Source organism: Bufo bufo, chromosome 4 (genome assembly GCF_905171765.1).
Source record: "Bufo bufo chromosome 4, aBufBuf1.1, whole genome shotgun sequence".
NCBI lineage: Eukaryota > Metazoa > Chordata > Amphibia > Anura > Bufonidae > Bufo > Bufo bufo.
In genome coordinates this window covers 105,832,684-105,849,426 of record NC_053392.1, presented here as the reverse complement: position 1 = coordinate 105,849,426, position 16,743 = coordinate 105,832,684, and the positions used below count along the sequence as shown (strand labels likewise).

At 48.0% G+C, this 16,743-nt stretch overlaps 1 protein-coding gene across 1 annotated transcript in view; it reads left to right on the top strand.

Moving 5' to 3' along the window:
- The first annotated feature begins 6,188 nt into the window (after positions 1-6,188).
- The window catches only part of STAG1 (stromal antigen 1), a 172,036-nt gene continuing 161,481 nt past the window's right edge, over positions 6,189-16,743 (top strand). Inside the window, exon 1 of the mRNA XM_040427600.1 lies at positions 6,189-6,541. The gene's annotated coding sequence lies outside the window, so the exon portion shown is untranslated. The remainder of the gene's footprint in view (positions 6,542-16,743) is intronic.

Below are 16,743 nucleotides of genomic sequence, written 5' to 3'. Positions count from 1 at the left end.
ATTCACCGGTATACAGGGATCTAGACTTCACTGCAGGGAAGCCACCAGGCCACTACCTCTTTGAATAGTCCCAGTGTAGTTGGCAGCTGAAACACGGATGTTAGAGATACCAGGAAAGCACCAGAGAAACAGGCAATGCACACAGAAAGAACCAAGCAGAGGTCAAACAGGCAATTTCAATGCACACACAGAATTCAGACATGAAGCAGAACTAGGAGCACTGGAAGACAGACAAACTTCAGGAACCCAGGCAGACAGACAGTGGTGTAATTATCATCAAATTTTTGAGATCGCAGTTTTATACTTATATTCCTTTGTGGATCAATATACCAATATGACTATCATTCTTTATAATATGATTTTGATTTATCTTATCCATCTTTTTTACTATATATACGGTACTTGGCTATTTGTTTTTATATGTATGCTACATATATGGTTGACTTCCCACAATCTGACCCATCTTCCGAAACTATCTATTTTCTGCCGCTTATCACCATTACCATAAGTTGGAATCACATGACTCTGTTTCACTAAAAACACGACCATGTCCTTTTTGCTGTCATGGATCTGCAAAACATGGATACCGGCTGAGTGCATGCCGCCATTTTTTTCAGGTTCTGCAGAAATGTTCTATGCTTGTCCCCAAAATGGAGAAGAATATGCCATGTTTTATCTTTTTTGCAGGGCCGCCGAGCGGACAAACGGATGTGGACAGCACACAGTTTGATGTCTGCATCTTTTGTGGTCGCATTCAAATGAATGTGTCCTCATCCAATCCACAAAAAAATGCAGATAAGAGGAGGACCGAAAATACAGTTGTGTGCATGAGGTCTTATTTGGATTAGACACTGTTCTGATGTTCTATTATTATTGCTGTCCATCTCAGTTTCTGTATATACTGCCTGTCCAAAAAAAAAGTTGCCACCAAAAAAAAGGTCACACACTCTAATATTTCGTTGGACCGCCTTTAGCTTTGATTACGGCACACATTCGCTGTGGCATTGTTTCGATAAGCTTCTGCAATGTCACAAGATTTATTTCCATCCAGTGTTGCATTAATTTTTCACCAAGATCTTGCATTGATGATGGTAGAGTCTGACTGCTGCGCAAAGCCTTCTCCAGCACACCCCAAATATTTTCAATGGGGTTAAGGTCTGGACTCTGTGGTGGCCAATCCATGTGTGAAAATGATGTCTCCTGCTCCCTGAACCACTCTTTCACAATTTGAGCCCGATGAATCCTGGCATTGTCATCTTGGAATATGCCCGTGCCATCAGGGAAGAAAAAATCCATTCATGTAATAACCTGGTCATTCAGCATGTTCAGGTAGTCAGCTGACCTCCTTCTTGGAGCACATACTGTTGCTGAACCTAGACCTGACCAACTGTAGCAACCCCAGATCATAGCACTGCCCCCACAGGCTGGTACAGTAGGCAGTAGGCATGATGGGTGCATCACTTCATCTGCCTCTCTTCTTACCCTGATGCGCCCATCACTCTGGAACAGGGTAAATCTGGACTCATCAGACCACATGACCTTCTTCCATTGCTCCAGAGTCCAATCTTTATGCTCCCTAGCAAATTGAAGCCTTTTTTTCTGGTTTGCCTCACTGATTAGTGGTTTTCTTACGGCTACACAGCTGTTCAGTCCCAATCCCTTGAGTTCCCTTCACATTGTACATGTAGAAATGCTCTTACTTTCACTATTAAACATAGCCCTGAGTTCTACTGTTGTTTTTCTTCGATTTGATTTCACCAAACGTTTAAGTGATCGCCGATAACGATCATTCAGGATTTTTTCCCCGCCACATTTCTTCTTTGAATACGATGGGTCCCCACTATCCTTCCAGTTTTTAATAATGCGTTGGACAGTTCTTAACTCAATTTTAGTAGTTTCTGCAATCTCCTTAGATGTTTTCTCTGCTTGATGTATGCCAATGATTTGACCCTTCTCAAACAGACTAACATCTTTTCCACGACCACAAGATGTGTCTTTCGACATGGTTGTTTGAGAAATGAGAAGCAACTCATTGCACCAGTTGGGGTTAAATAACTTGTTGCCAGCTGAAAGATAATCGCCCATTCAGTAATTATCCAATAGGAGGCGACTTTTTTTTTGGACAGGCAGTGTATATATATATATATATATATGTACATTAAAATATCCTGGATCCTACAGAAAAATCACATCAGTGATTTATTTATTTTTTTGATCTATTTTCCTTTACATTTCTATAGACTCAAAGCTGAGGAAGGTCTTTCCAGAATGAAACGTTCTATGTGATATGAGCTTCATCTGATATTGCATGACTACTTTATGTGGACCTTATTGATTTGGAATGCATTAATAAAATTGCAAGATATACCGCATCACGTTCTGTACTATTACTTTTCCTTGGATTTAGCATTCACCCTTCGTTCATACTTAAAAACGGAGTGCAGGTGTCATTCTTCCCCCAGGCAGACAGACTTCAGGAACCCAGGCATATGGACAGAAGCCGGCACACAGACAGACAAACAGAATCCGGGCAACAGAGCAGAATATGGCACGCACAGACAGATTAAAGGTCTTTACAGACTCTAGCAATCCAGAGGACCTGGCAGGCTCTATGGAGACAGAGCAAAGAGGAGGAACAGGAACACAGAATATATAGCAGGGGGATAACTGACTAGTCGGCCAGGTGCACACACACAGAGCAGACTAAGGGTCCATTCACACGTCCGTAGAATGGGTCCAAAACGAACTTTGCGGAACGAATCCAGACCCATTCATTCTCTATGGGGCCGGAAGAGATGCGGACAACACGCATCCTCATTTCCAGAGCGCGGCCCTGATCTTCCGGTCCACGGCTCCCCAAAAAAATAGAACATGTTCTATTCTTGTGCGCAATTGCGGACAACAATAGGCAGTTCTATGGGGGTACCGGCCGGGTGTATTGCGGATCCGCAATAAACGACGGACGTGTGAATGGATTATAGTCAGTGTGGGGTAAGCTGTGACATCACAAGCAAGTTTCAGACAGATGACATGCTGTGACATCACAACTTTCTGCCGTGTGATCTATTGTGACATCACAGCGGATCACCATGGCTAAAAATACAAAACCAAGCAGAAGGCAACAGCACTCTGCAAACATTGAATATATAGATTATAATTTTACTAATGCTATATTCACTACATAAGAGAATATCAGGTACTTAGCAAATATATTTTGATTAAAATTAGCTGGGTGGGAGGAGCTATAAACAAGCTGGGTGCTGTTAGGGGCAGTGATAGGGGAGTGTCTATGTAACTAGCTGGTGGGAGGAGCTATAAAGTAGCTGGATGATTTTAGGGGCGGTGCTGGACATATGGCATAGAAAGGAGAAGTGCATCATGGGTTTGGTTGGATACAGCAACAGGAAGTGCTACATACAGGATGGAAACAACCAGAGTGATTTCTTTACATTGTGAAAACGGGTCAGGAGAGTAGCACGGGGAAGAAGGACATGAGATAAGCAACTACATGAGCATATCTGTTGAAAACCATATTAATCCCAGAAATCTCCTTTAAAATGCACCTCCAGTTATAAACAAGTTTTCAGAAATGAATAGTACAGTGAAACTTTGCAATATATCTCCCGGACTTCTTAGGCTTCTTTCCTCCTCTCTTCATATATATAATTGTTAAAGGGGTTTTCTAAAATTTAGATACTAATGACCTATCCTGAGAATAGGTCATCAGTATCAGATTGGTGGGGGTCCATTGAAGTGAATGGGGCTGAGCGCGATACCAAGCACAGCTGCTATACAATGTACGGAGCTTGGTAAACAGAGTGAATGCTGCAGAGCTACTGCAAGCGCCGCTGCCTTCTCGAACAGCTGATTGGTGGGCGTCCCGGTTGTTGGACCCCCCCACCAATCATATATGGATGACCTATCTAGAAATACTAGGTATTAGTCTCTCAATAAGGTAACCTGTGAAGGAAAAAGTGCCCCACACTGTTGCGTGTTAAGGCTCTGGCGCTATGACGGCCGTACGCGGCCGCATGAACGCTGCGTACGGCAGTCATAGCGCCAGAGCCTTAACACGCAACCGTGTGGGGCACTTTTTCCTTCACAGGTTACCTTATTGAGAGACCTTTGCTCCTGATGACATGGGGCAGAATATGTCACGTATCTAGGACACGGTTCTATAGGCAGGGTGCATGCAAGTTGTAAGGCAGCTCAATAGCTAGCCTTTATACAAGTGTGAATGCGGTCCGATACCCAGTCCCAGTGCGGTTACGCATGAGTGGGTATGCAGATAGAGACAGCTTAGTGTGCATGTGTACATACAGCGGTTATTATATGGCTGCTTGCTGTATGGATGTCCTGGTGTTATGTGTGAACCATATCACATACAATAGATTGTGAGATCTGATGTCGATACAGACTAATATTCTCAACAGGGCATCCAGCTTTATTCACTATAAGCTGCTCTGCTGCACAGAGATAGGTAGGACTGCAATTGAGCGCACCTGTGCCTACTCGCAATCAATAATGGCCAGTTTGCATTGTTCGCCCGCGAACACATGCGGGCTGCCATCTTTTTTCACAAGTCCGGCGAGGACTGTGCCGTGAGCCGGTCTGAAAACAAATGCGGTCACCGGGAGCAGGCAGTTCCGAGAACAGCCCGATGAAGGCCCCCGGTGGCTGTTCTCGGAACTGCCTGCTCCCGCTGACCGCACTTGTCTTCAGATCGGCTCGCGCACAGGCACAGGTAAAGTGCCTCTGTTCCGCACCGAACCTTCCGTAATGTGGTGCACAAACAGCCGGTTCCGTATATTGCGGACCTGCTGTTTATAGGCCATAATACAAGCCCTAAGGGAGCTGTCTAGGATTAGAAAAACATGGCTTCTTTCTTTCAAAAACAGCACCACACCCGTCCACAGGTGGTGCATGGTACTGCAGCTTTGCTCCACAGAAGTGAATAAAGCAAGCTGCAATACCCCTGACAACCCATGGACGGGTGAAGGACTATTTTGTGGAAGGAAGCAGCCATGATTTTATTTTAACTCTTCTTCATATCAACCAATCACATTGCTGGTTTCGTTTTTCCAGAGCGGTCTAGGAAATGAAAGCTGCACTGTGACTGGAGGCCATTGGTTTTGATAAATGAGGCCCATGGACTTCAGTTCATCCATAGAAGGCTTTGGACAAAACAAAGTGGGTAGAAAAGCCGTAGAAAAGTCACAAATGTTGTCGCAAGTGATGGTTTGGAACTTTCCCCTCACCCCCATCGAATAGATTGTAAGCTCTTGCAAGCGGTTAGTTATGACTCTTTGTACATGAACCATCTGATTGTACAGCGCTGCGGAATTTGTTGGCGCTATATAAATTAAGCTATTGTTTTTTCTTACCCCAAAAATGTTCATTGAATCATTTAGAAAATGTTATCTGCCTTTCAACGTGCACTGAGGAGCCTTGTAGAAAAATCTACTTCAGAACAGATATACGTTTTGATTTTACAATGCAATTTTTGGACCCGATAGATTTACTTTTTGCTACAAATTCTAACAAAACAGTACAACCCAAGAAATATGAAAGTATCCGGGTGAAGATAAGGAAAGTCTGCATTTTAGCAAAATACGTCGTTTTCTTTCTGCACCGTTTTTTGCTGAGACCTATGTGTAATGCGGCTACTGCTTCAGTAGATGGCAGCACTGTGCAGCCTGCGTTCACTCTTTTCTATCGCCCTTGACGTTTCTGCTACCATGACAACCCAGTGACCTATCGGCTGGGCAGGGTTGAAATTTACGCATGCGCGCTAAGTCTTTAGCATCATAAACAACCTTGGCTTTGCCACGCATGCGCGCGGAGAACATGAGAGCCCCCCTGTGTGAGCATGCGCGAGAGCCCCCCTGAGTGAGCATGCGCGTTTCGGTGGCGTTAAGACGAATTTGCTTTTATTCTTATAAAAATCTCTGCGTGGGCTACTGTCGTTTCCAGAAGTGTCTCCGTTAGCTCGACACCATGGCGATACGGCCAGTTTTAGGGCTTTGCTTAGTTACCATGGTGATACTCAGACACCGCCCCTTCAGGTCCATGGTGATCGTACGGGTAACGCCTCCCCTTCTCCCGCCCGTTTCCATGGCGATCAAATCGACACCGCCCCCTCGCAATCTCCCGGTCTGTCTCCGCCAGAGGGCGCTCGTTCCCCGGACAAGCGACGGCGCCATTCCGGTGAGCGAGATACCGCCAGATGGCGGCTTAGGATTGCTGCTCCCTGCCAGGCGCGGCCCGGGGGTTATTCCTATTATTATTATTATTTTATATTTACCTGACCCCCCCGCACCCCCCGCCTACAGCGGGCAATATAATATATCCATACGACTATCTATAGTAGCGCTCTCCGTCAGGCTGGGGCCTGGGCTGCTGGGGTATTAACCCCCCTCCCGCCGGATCCTTTGTGCCCCTCACCCGAGGACTAGGTGTATCGGGAACCGTTCCCTGACCCCCCCGGGCGGGAGGACCGGGTAGACAGGAGGAAGGAGAAGACCCGGAATGTCCATAGGAGGTGAGCCGGGTGTAGAATAAGATGGAGGCCGGAGCGCGGGAACTGGGGGAGGAGGCGACTGGGGCTTCCCGCCACCCGGTCATACCGGGACCCCCCTCCCCTTCTTACGGGCCTGTGCCCATGGCGGACGGGGGGAGGTGCCTACATGCTATTAGGTGTGCTGGGGAAGACGTGACTAGCTCCTGCCATTAGATTGCTAGCTCTTGTGGCTCAGCTGTGAAGTCTGCAGCTGTCTTGGCAGTCACTAGTGTTACCCCGTGGTAGAGTGTCAGCTCTGTGTCTCAGTGACAAGTGTGGAGCTTCCCAAAGTCTAGTAAAGTCCTGCACATGTCATACTTTTAGTTAAAAATAGTCTAATATATTAGTTATGGGATGTCAGTGGTGCCAGCGAGCCCACCATTGGGTTGGTACTGTTCTGCCAATGGTTCTGGACAGTGGTTGTGTGCCAGGGGTAAAGTGCGTGCGGTGGTTGTGTGCCAGGGGTAAAGTGCGTGCGGTGGTTGTGTGCCAGGGGTAAAGTGCGTGCGGTGGTTGTGTGCCAGGGGTAAAGTGCGTGCGGTGGTTGTGTGCCAGGGGTAAAGTGCGTGCGGTGGTTGTGTGCCAGGGGTAAAGTGCGTGCGGTGGTTGTGTGCCAGGGGTAAAGTGCGTGCGGTGGTTGTGTGCCAGGGGTAAAGTGCGTGCGGTGGTTGTGTGCCAGGGGTAAAGTGCGTGCGGTGGTTGTGTGCCAGGGGTAAAGTGCGTGCGGTGGTTGTGTGCCAGGGGTAAAGTGCGTGCGGTGGTTGTGTGCCAGGGGTAAAGTGCGTGCGGTGGTTGTGTGCCAGGGGTAAAGTGCGTGCGGTGGTTGTGTGCCAGTGGTAAAGTGCGTGCGGTGGTTGTGTGCCAGGGGTAAAGTGCGTGCGGTGGTTGTGTGCCAGGGGTAAAGTGCGTGCGGTGGTTGTGTGCCAGGGGTAAAGTGCGTGCGGTGGTTGTGTGCCAGGGGTAAAGTGCGTGCGGTGGTTGTGTGCCAGGGGTAAAGTGCGTGCGGTGGTTGTGTGCCAGGGGTAAAGTGCGTGCGGTGGTTGTGTGCCAGGGGTAAAGTGCGTGCGGTGGTTGTGTGCCAGGGGTAAAGTGCGTGCGGTGGTTGTGTGCCAGGGGTAAAGTGCGTGCGGTGGTTGTGTGCCAGGGGTAAAGTGCGTGCGGTGGTTGTGTGCCAGGGGTAAAGTGCGTGCGGTGGTTGTGTGCCAGGGGTAAAGTGCGTGCGGTGGTTGTGTGCCAGGGGTAAAGTGCGTGCGGTGGTTGTGTGCCAGGGGTAAAGTGCGTGCGGTGGTTGTGTGCCAGGGGTAAAGTGCGTGCGGTGGTTGTGTGCCAGGGGTAAAGTGCGTGCGGTGGTTGTGTGCCAGGGGTAAAGTGCGTGCGGTGGTTGTGTGCCAGGGGTAAAGTGCGTGCGGTGGTTGTGTGCCAGGGGTAAAGTGCGTGCGGTGGTTGTGCGCCAGGGGTAAAGTGCGTGCGGTGGTTGTGCGCCAGGGGTAAAGTGCGTGCGGTGGTTGTGCGCCAGGGGTAAAGTGCGTGCGGTGGTTGTGCGCCAGGGGTAAAGTGCGTGCGGTGGTTGTGCGCCAGGGGTAAAGTGCGTGCGGTGGTTGTGCGCCAGGGGTAAAGTGCGTGCGGTGGTTGTGCGCCAGGGGTAAAGTGCGTGCGGTGGTTGTGCGCCAGGGGTAAAGTGCGTGCGGTGGTTGTGCGCCAGGGGTAAAGTGCGCGCGGTGGTTGTGCGCCAGGGGTAAAGTGCGCGCGGTGGTTGTGCGCCAGGGGTAAAGTGCGCGCGGTGGTTGTGTGCCAGGGGTAAAGTATTGTTCCAAAGTTGCCCTCTTGTTAGGTGCCAGTCATGTTAGCCTGGTAGACGTGTCCGGTTCATGTTAATATTACGTGATAACGTGTCCTTCCCTGTGTACATCATCAGGTGCCTTGTATGAACCTGCTGCATGACTGGCCCCCTAGATCCGCACTATGTGATCGGGTGGTTCCCCAGATGATGCCAGGTCATCAGACGGGTGATGTGGGGTGATCACCATCTAACTAGTCATATAGTCAATAGTGATGTAGATCAGAGATGCCCTCCATCTGTTGCAAAACTACAACTCCCAGCATGTCTGGACAGCCTACAGCTATTAGGGCATTCTGGGAGTTGTAGTTTTGCCGCAGGTTAAGCATGCCTGTCTTAGATCACTACTGACCACATCACACATCACCCCTTCAATCATTACTGACTGTGTGATTAGTTAGATTGTTGTCACCACTTACAATCTTCATCAATACTGACTGTATGGATATCAGACGGGGGTCACCCCCACTTAGCACATCAGGTGAGTGATCCCCTCAGTCAGTATTGACTATATAGTTAGACGGTTGTCGTCCCCAGTGACCACATCACCCATCGGATGACCGACCCCTGCCATCAGTACTCCAGCTCTCCTATGACTGATGTAGCAACTAGTTATGGCCAACTGACCAGTAAGCGGTCTGATGCCCCCCCCATTGATATCGGCGGCTCAGTGGTTAGCTGACTGGTGCCTCACTATTTATATTGGTAGCTAAGTGGTAAGAGGTCTGATGCCCCTCCATTTATACCAGTGGATCAGTGGTAAATTTTCTGATGCCCCACTATTTATCGGCGGCTCCGTAGTTAGCTGTCTGACGCCCTACTATTGATATTGGCGGCTCAGTGGTAAGCTGACTGGTGCCTCACTATAGCCGTCTGATGCCCCTCCATTGATACCAGTGGTTAGAACTGTTGACTTACAGCTTTTGGGTCCTGTCTTAAAATCCAGCCAAGGACAACATCTGCAAGAATTAATCTAATCTGTCCTGTGTCTGGGGGTTTCTCTGGATGCTCCCCATTACCTCCCTCGCGGCTGATAGATTCATTTGGAATTTAGATTGTGCCCTGATGGGCAGCGGGACTGATGTGGGCGATGACCATCTCTGTACAGTGCTATGTAAATGCATAAAATAAGACCATTTTCAGGTCCGTTGTCACTAGGGTTACACGCCCCGGTGATGGCTGTGCCCCTTTTGCCTTTGTCACCATTGTGAGCACTGAGTGTATTAGACCGCCATCTGAAGTATGGTGGTCACTGACCCGTCTGCCCCTCCAGCGATCATCACTAGACATAGGCTGGAACGGTCACATGACCTAAGAACCACCGTGAAATGTATCTGCCACTTTGCGGGCACCTGCTGCTGTCGATCATTGCAATTATTGAGCAGCTTATGCCAATGGGAAACCTCCATGGCGGTACATGGAGGGCTTTGATGTTGCATTATGCCATATGGGTTGTGTGCCAGCTTTGCCCACATGCAGAGCGTTGGGCATGCCATGTATATGTACACTTTATGTTTGGATATTTGTTGGCTCCCAGAGGAGGAGTTATGGAAGAAAGGCGCCGTGTTTCCAATCCTGGGAAACCCGATTAACTCAAAAGCTGCCAGAGGCAAACTCTAATGCCACAGCTGTGATGTGTTCCTTACAGAAGGTGCTGTCGGATCATACGTGTGGGCAGAGGAAGCTTCAGATTTGAGCCTCAGACTGCAGTTATGCCCAAATAACAAACCGCCAAGAACCCCTGTGAGATGTCTGGAAGCTTGAGTTACTGCCCCAGTGTACCATCTGCAATGTGTGTGTGTATATATATATATATGTATATATATATATATATATATATATATATATATATAATATTTATTTATTTTTGGGAGTATTGGATTGTGGTGATTAATATCTCCTTGGTGGCCCTATTTCAACTTTTCACTGTGTATTCAATTACCCCTTAATTCCACATTTTTGTTCCCTGTACTGCCTTTTACCTGTGCTTAAAATAGGGTTGCTAGGCATGGTCCGTCTATCTCTACGCAGCGTGCAAGGTCACATTACTGACAGCCAGGGACTGTAAGTAAATGATTAAAGCCAGGTCCTCCCCAGCAGCTGATAACAGTGCCTGGGCTGTGTGCACTTCTCCCTGTCCCTGCACTTGGCAGACGCTCCCTCACTCAGCAGAGCTGGAGAATGCAGAGTTGAAGCAGCGCAGACCAGGGAAGGGAGATCTGCCATCTGCTCAGTGTATAAATGAAAGCAACATGTGGTGAGAGGACCCCTTTGTGCTGCAGGAGATTAACCCTTTAGGGGGGAGGGCTCTGGTTACTGACACTTTTGGGGGCTATTGTTACTGGCTAGTGAGGGCAGGCGGGATTAGCCTCAGGGTGAGGGCAGTGGCGGCCATCTTAACTGAATAGTGAAATTGCAGTTTTATGCAGACTGGTTGCTAAGGGCTGAATCTTATTAAATATGGGGTAAGTCAGTCTAATAGTAACTGATTCTGGAATATCATGTTATTAGTAACTACATACATGAAAATTGAAATTGGGGTCTAAATGTGACAGTTATCCTTTAAAGAGCCCGCGGGCAGGTGTGATGACTGGGCAGAATTACTAGAGGTGTTAAAAGTAAATATCTAGAAAAGTAGAAGCGGTGGTCTGTCTCACTGTGGTGGATCCTCTGTCGGTGGAGCTATCACTGATGCTTTCTCATGTCTGGGAAATGTCCAATACTGTGTAAAAGTTTTAGGCAGGTGTGCGTAAAACGCTGCAAAGTAAGAACGATTTAAAAAATAATGTTAAGTATAATATATATATATATATATGTATATATATATATATATATATATATATATATATTTTTTTTTCAATTAACAAAATGCAAAGTGTATCAAAGAGAAATAGAAATCCAATCAGTATTTGATGTGCTCACCCTGGGCAGGGAGGTTGCTCCAAACATCTTGGAGAACTAACCACAGATCTTCTGTGGAGGGAGGCTTGCTCAAATCCTTCTGTCTCTTCATGTAATCCCAGACAGACTCAATGTTGAGATCAGGGCTCTGTGGAGTGAAGACACTTCTTAATGACTCTCTTGGGGTCGTTGTTCTGCTGCAGAATAAATTTAAACTATGAAAGCATTCTTACTTAGCAGCATTTTTCCATGCCGGCCTTAAACTTTTGCACAGTACTGTACAATGGATTGCCCGATTGAGAGGTGATCGGCGCTTCTTTTTATTTTCACTTTCACAGGGAAGGTTCTACATTCAATCGCCTCATGTAAGGACATTGATTTTGTCGGCTGCTCACCCCCTTTTTACATGGGGAGATCTGCTGGTAAAAACTGTACGATCACTTAAAAGATGCAATCTGCCACAAACCCCTCTTTTTTCCAGGGTTTGCTTCACACATTTATGCATGTCATTTGAGGCGTATTATCAGCCCACATAATGGGCAATCCCACAGGACATGGTCTTTAATTTGCCTCTCGTGTTTGTTTGTTTTTGTACCTATTGAATGGGTCTGTATTCAATCCTCCTCAAAAAATTGCAGACCGGATGCAGAAAAAAACGATCATTTGAATTAGGGGTCGGCGATATAGGCGATATGCGATATAAATTTGTGCCACGATATGGATTTTGTGCATATCGCCGGACCGCGATATGATCGCGCTCTCTGCGCGCACCATGTTCTCCTGAGCCGGCCCGGCACAGTGGAGGGAGAAGGAGGGAGTCCCTCCCTCCCCACTGTGTGCGGCTGCCGCTGTCCACCAATGAGAACAGAGGAGGAGGAGGGGAGGGACTGTGGCCACTGCGCCACCAATGAATGTGCCGGCCATATCCCGGCCCCTATGACTGCACGCTGCGATACGCCGCAACTAACCCCTCAGTTGAGGGGTTAATCGCACGGATCACGGCGTCCTGTCAGAGGTCGGGTGCCGGGAATGTTCTTAAGTCTCTGCATTGGTGGCAGTGGGCAGTTCCGATTAGAGTCCCAGCAGTGTAATGCTGGGGCTCCGATCGGTTACCATGGCAGCCAGGAGTCACGCTACTGAAGTCCTGGCTGCCATGGTATGTTAGTGAGCAGCATTATACTCGCGTGCGCCGTGGCCGCCGGTCGCTCCTTCTCATAGGTCTGTGCGGCGCATTGCTAATGCTTATAGCAATGCGCCGCACAGACCTATGAGAAGGAGCGTCCGGCGGCCACGGCGCACGCGAGTATAATGCTGCTCACTAACATACCATGGCAGCCAGGACTTCAGTAGCGTGACTCCTGGCTGCCATGGTAACCGATCGGAGCCCACTCCGATCGCAACTGCCCACTGCCACCAATGATGGGGGGGGGACCCTGTGGCCACTGCCACCAATGATTAATACTGGGGAGGGAGGGGTGGGTTTGAGTTACCAGAGGGGGCTGATAAGGGGGAGAGGCTGGGGGGGGCGGAACAGAGGCTGGGGGGCACATGAGAGGCTGGCTGCCATGGTCAGCTCCCTGCTGTTGTGTGCACAAAGCACAGGGCAGCAGGGAGAGCGTAAAGTCTATTCATGGCAACAGCCATGTGCATGAGGCCTTAGAATTGTATGTGTGGAACCATCTAATTGGGATAAATGGTCAACCTCCACTTGACAAATTATAGTCATAGTTATTAGGTAGGAAAACAAAGACTTGTTAAATGGGTTATCTGTAATAATTCGGAATCCTGCACAAAACCCCTGAGCGGTCTAAAATAAAGTCATACTTAAAGGGGTTCTCCCATGAATAATGTAAAAAATGAAAATCAGACATCATATAGTATAGCTAACAAAGCTAGAACCAGCCCTGCACCTCACATGGATCCAGAGATCTCCCCATTCATTGCTCTGCTAGATTTATATCATGCTGACAGCTCAGGGGGCGTGTACTTTCAGCGGCAACTCTCTCCCTATCACAGCGCAGGGGGCGTGCCTCAGCTCTCCCTATCACAGCGAAGGGGGCGTGCCTCAGCTCTCCCTATCACAGCGCAGGGGGCAGTTGAAAGATGGAACTGAGCATGTGCAGACTTCTCAGTGAGCAGGACAAAGAAATAAGAAAATTAGTGGCGCTATACAGATATATTTTATTGAATAACTCAGTGGCTATACAAAATGTTTAATTACAGGCAATTGCAATAGTATTCAGATCCGTCTGTTGGTTTGAAAATTGTAGAATGTTTGTTTTTTGTAGGACAACCCCTTTAGCTCATTCTCTCTGTGCACTGCCGCCTGCCGGTATATGGCTGGCACCACAGTGCATGTCACGGTGCTTGTCAGAGTGACGGGCAGGTGTATAGCCCTTGACTGCTACAGCCGTTCACTGCCCCAGTAATATACTGGCATCTCACCACTATTTGTAAGCAACCATCAGCAGGAGAGCAGGACCAACGGCGCTGGAGAGATGTTAGAACAGTATGTGTGTGTGTGTATGTGTATATAGATATATATAGATATATATATAGATATATATTTATATACATTGCTCAAAAAAATAAAGGGAACACAAAAATAACACATCCTAGATCTGAATTAATTAAATATTCTTCTGAAATACTTTGTTCTTTACATAGTTGAATGTGCTGACAACAAAATCACACAAAAATTTAAAATGGAAATCAAATTTTTCAACCCATGGAGGTCTGGATTTGGAGTCACACTCAAAATTAAAGTGGAAAAACACACTACAGGCTGATCCAACTTTGATGTAATGTCATTAAAACAAGTCAAAATGAGGCTCAGTAGTGTGTGTGGCCTCCACGTGCCTGTATGACCTCCCTACAATGCCTGTGCATGCTCCTGATGAGGTGGCGGACGGTCTCCTGAGGGATCTCCTCCCAGACCTGGACTAAAGCATCTGCCAACTCCTGGACAGTCTGTGGTGCAACGTGACGTTGGTGGATAGAGCGAGACATGATGTCCCAGATGTGCTCAATTGGATTCAGGTCTGGGGAACGGGCGGGCCAGTCCATAGCATCAATACCTTCGTCTTGCAGGAACTGCTGACACACTTCAGCCACATAAGGTCTATCATTGTCTTGCATTAGGAGGAACCCAGGGCCAACCGCACCAGCATATGGTCTCACAAGGGGTCTGAGGATCTCATCTCGGTACCTAATGGCAGTCAGGCTACCTCTGGCGAGCACATGGAGGGCTGTGCGGCCTTCCAAAGAAATGCCATCCCACACCATTACTGACCCAATGCCAAACCGGTCATGCTGGAGGATGTTGCAGGCAGCAGAACGTTCTCCACGGCGTCTCCAGACTCTGTCACATGTGCTCAGTGTGAACCTGCTTTCATCTGTGAAGAGCACAGGGCGCCAGTGGCGAATTTGCCAATCTTGGTGTTCTCTGGAAAATGCCAAACGTCCTGCACGGTGTTGGGCTGTAAGCACAACCCCCACCTGTGGACGTCGGGCCCTCATATCACCCTCATGGAGTCTGGTTCTGACCGTTTGAGCAGACACATGCACATTTGTGGCCTGCTGGAGGTCATTTTGCAGGGCTCTGGCAGTGCTCCTCCGGTTCCTCCTTGCACAAAGGCGGAGGTAGCGGTCCTGCTGCTGGGTTGTTGCCCTCCTACGGCCTCCTCCACGTCTCCTGATGTACTGGCCTGTCTCCTGGTAGCGCCTCCATGCTCTGGACACTACGCTGACAGACACAGCAAACCTTCTTGCCACAGCTCGCATTGATGTGCCATCCTGGATAAGCTGCACTACCTGAGCCACTTGTGTGGGTTGTAGACTCCGTCTCATGCTACCACTAGAGTGAAAGCACCGCCAGCATTCAAAAGTGACCAAAACATCAGCCAGGAAGCATAGGAACTGAGAAGTGGTCTGTGGTCACCACCTGCAGAACCACTCCTTTATTGGGGGTGTCTTGCTAATTGCCTATAATTTCCACCTGTTGTCTATCCCATTTGCACAACAGCATGTGAAATTGATTGTCACTCAGTGTTGCTTCCTAAGTGGACAGTTTGATTTCACAGAAGTGTGATTGACTTGGAGTTACATTGTGTTGTTTAAGTGTTCCCTTTATTTTTTTGAGCAGTGTATGTATATATATGTAGATTTATCAAACTGGTGTAAATTAGAACTGGCTGAGGTGCCCATAGATTCTGATTGGTCACTCACTATCTTTTATTTTCCAAAGGAGCTCTGAATAATGAAAGGTGAAATCTGATTGGTCGCTACGGGGAACACTGCCAGTTCTACTGTACACCAGTTTGCTAAATCTCTACCTTTTAAGTAGGAGATCTGGTAAATCAGCCCACTCATTTGTTAGGTGATGCGTCATTTATACGTCATGAATTATCATTGTTTTTCAGCAGTTATTCTGTATGAGGTCGATCGTAGTAAAGATAGTTTTGTCCTCATACAAATGCGGCAAACGAGCAGGCGATAATTGGGAATGAGCGTTAGAGGCATGGAGGGGTCAGACCTGTCATTCATCCTGTGACCCATATGACTTACTATTTGGGAGAATTCACACGACGCTATGAATTTTGTAGTTTGCAAACCGTTGCTCCGCAGAATACTGATGCGGTCTGTGTGACCACCGCATTTTGCGGCAAAGTACAGGACATGTCCTCTCTTTTGTGGAACGGACATACAGATGGGGACAGTACATGGGTGCTTTCTGACTGCCCTCCGCATCTGTATTTCCGTTGAAGTCAATAGGTCTGCAACAAAATGTGCATGCCACGTGGACCACATCAGTATTTTCCACGGTTTGCGGACCGCAAAAACCATACGGTCATGTGAATGCTCCCTTATGTCTTTACTCAGATTGTTGTCTACCTGAACCTAGTTGCAGAATTTGTCCCCTTCCCTAGTGTGTACCGTGCAGGTACCGGAGGCCGGTGCGCGCCTTCTGGTTTGACAGCATTTCTCCCACTGCCTCATGCCGGTTTACAGGTCGTGCCCTGTGGCCATGAATCCACGAGGGTGTGTTAGAATGCCGCGTCACCTCCTTATGTCTGTGGAGCTGGCACAGACGCGTTACTTCTGGATCTGAGGGGGGTTTGTGTGTGCGTGCTGTAATTGGGGGAGGGGATGTAATACAGTCCTAGGTTGTTTAGGCTGGAGCATTCATCTGTGCAGAGTAGAAATCACCGTCTCCATACTGGCCTGCAGGGATAGCCAAACTGGACTGAAACTCCTCAGAAGCTGTCGCTGTAGACACAGTGATGGGGGATGTTTTTGTGTGAGACTTTTAGGGAATTTCTTTAAGAAAAATCGTTCTGAAATTGCCCCTTAGCAGTGCACACGCTGCAGAATACATGAGGATTTGCGTGCATAAAAACCGCAGTGTAGTACGTTACGGTATGGTAAGCTATTGCAGTAATCTCAT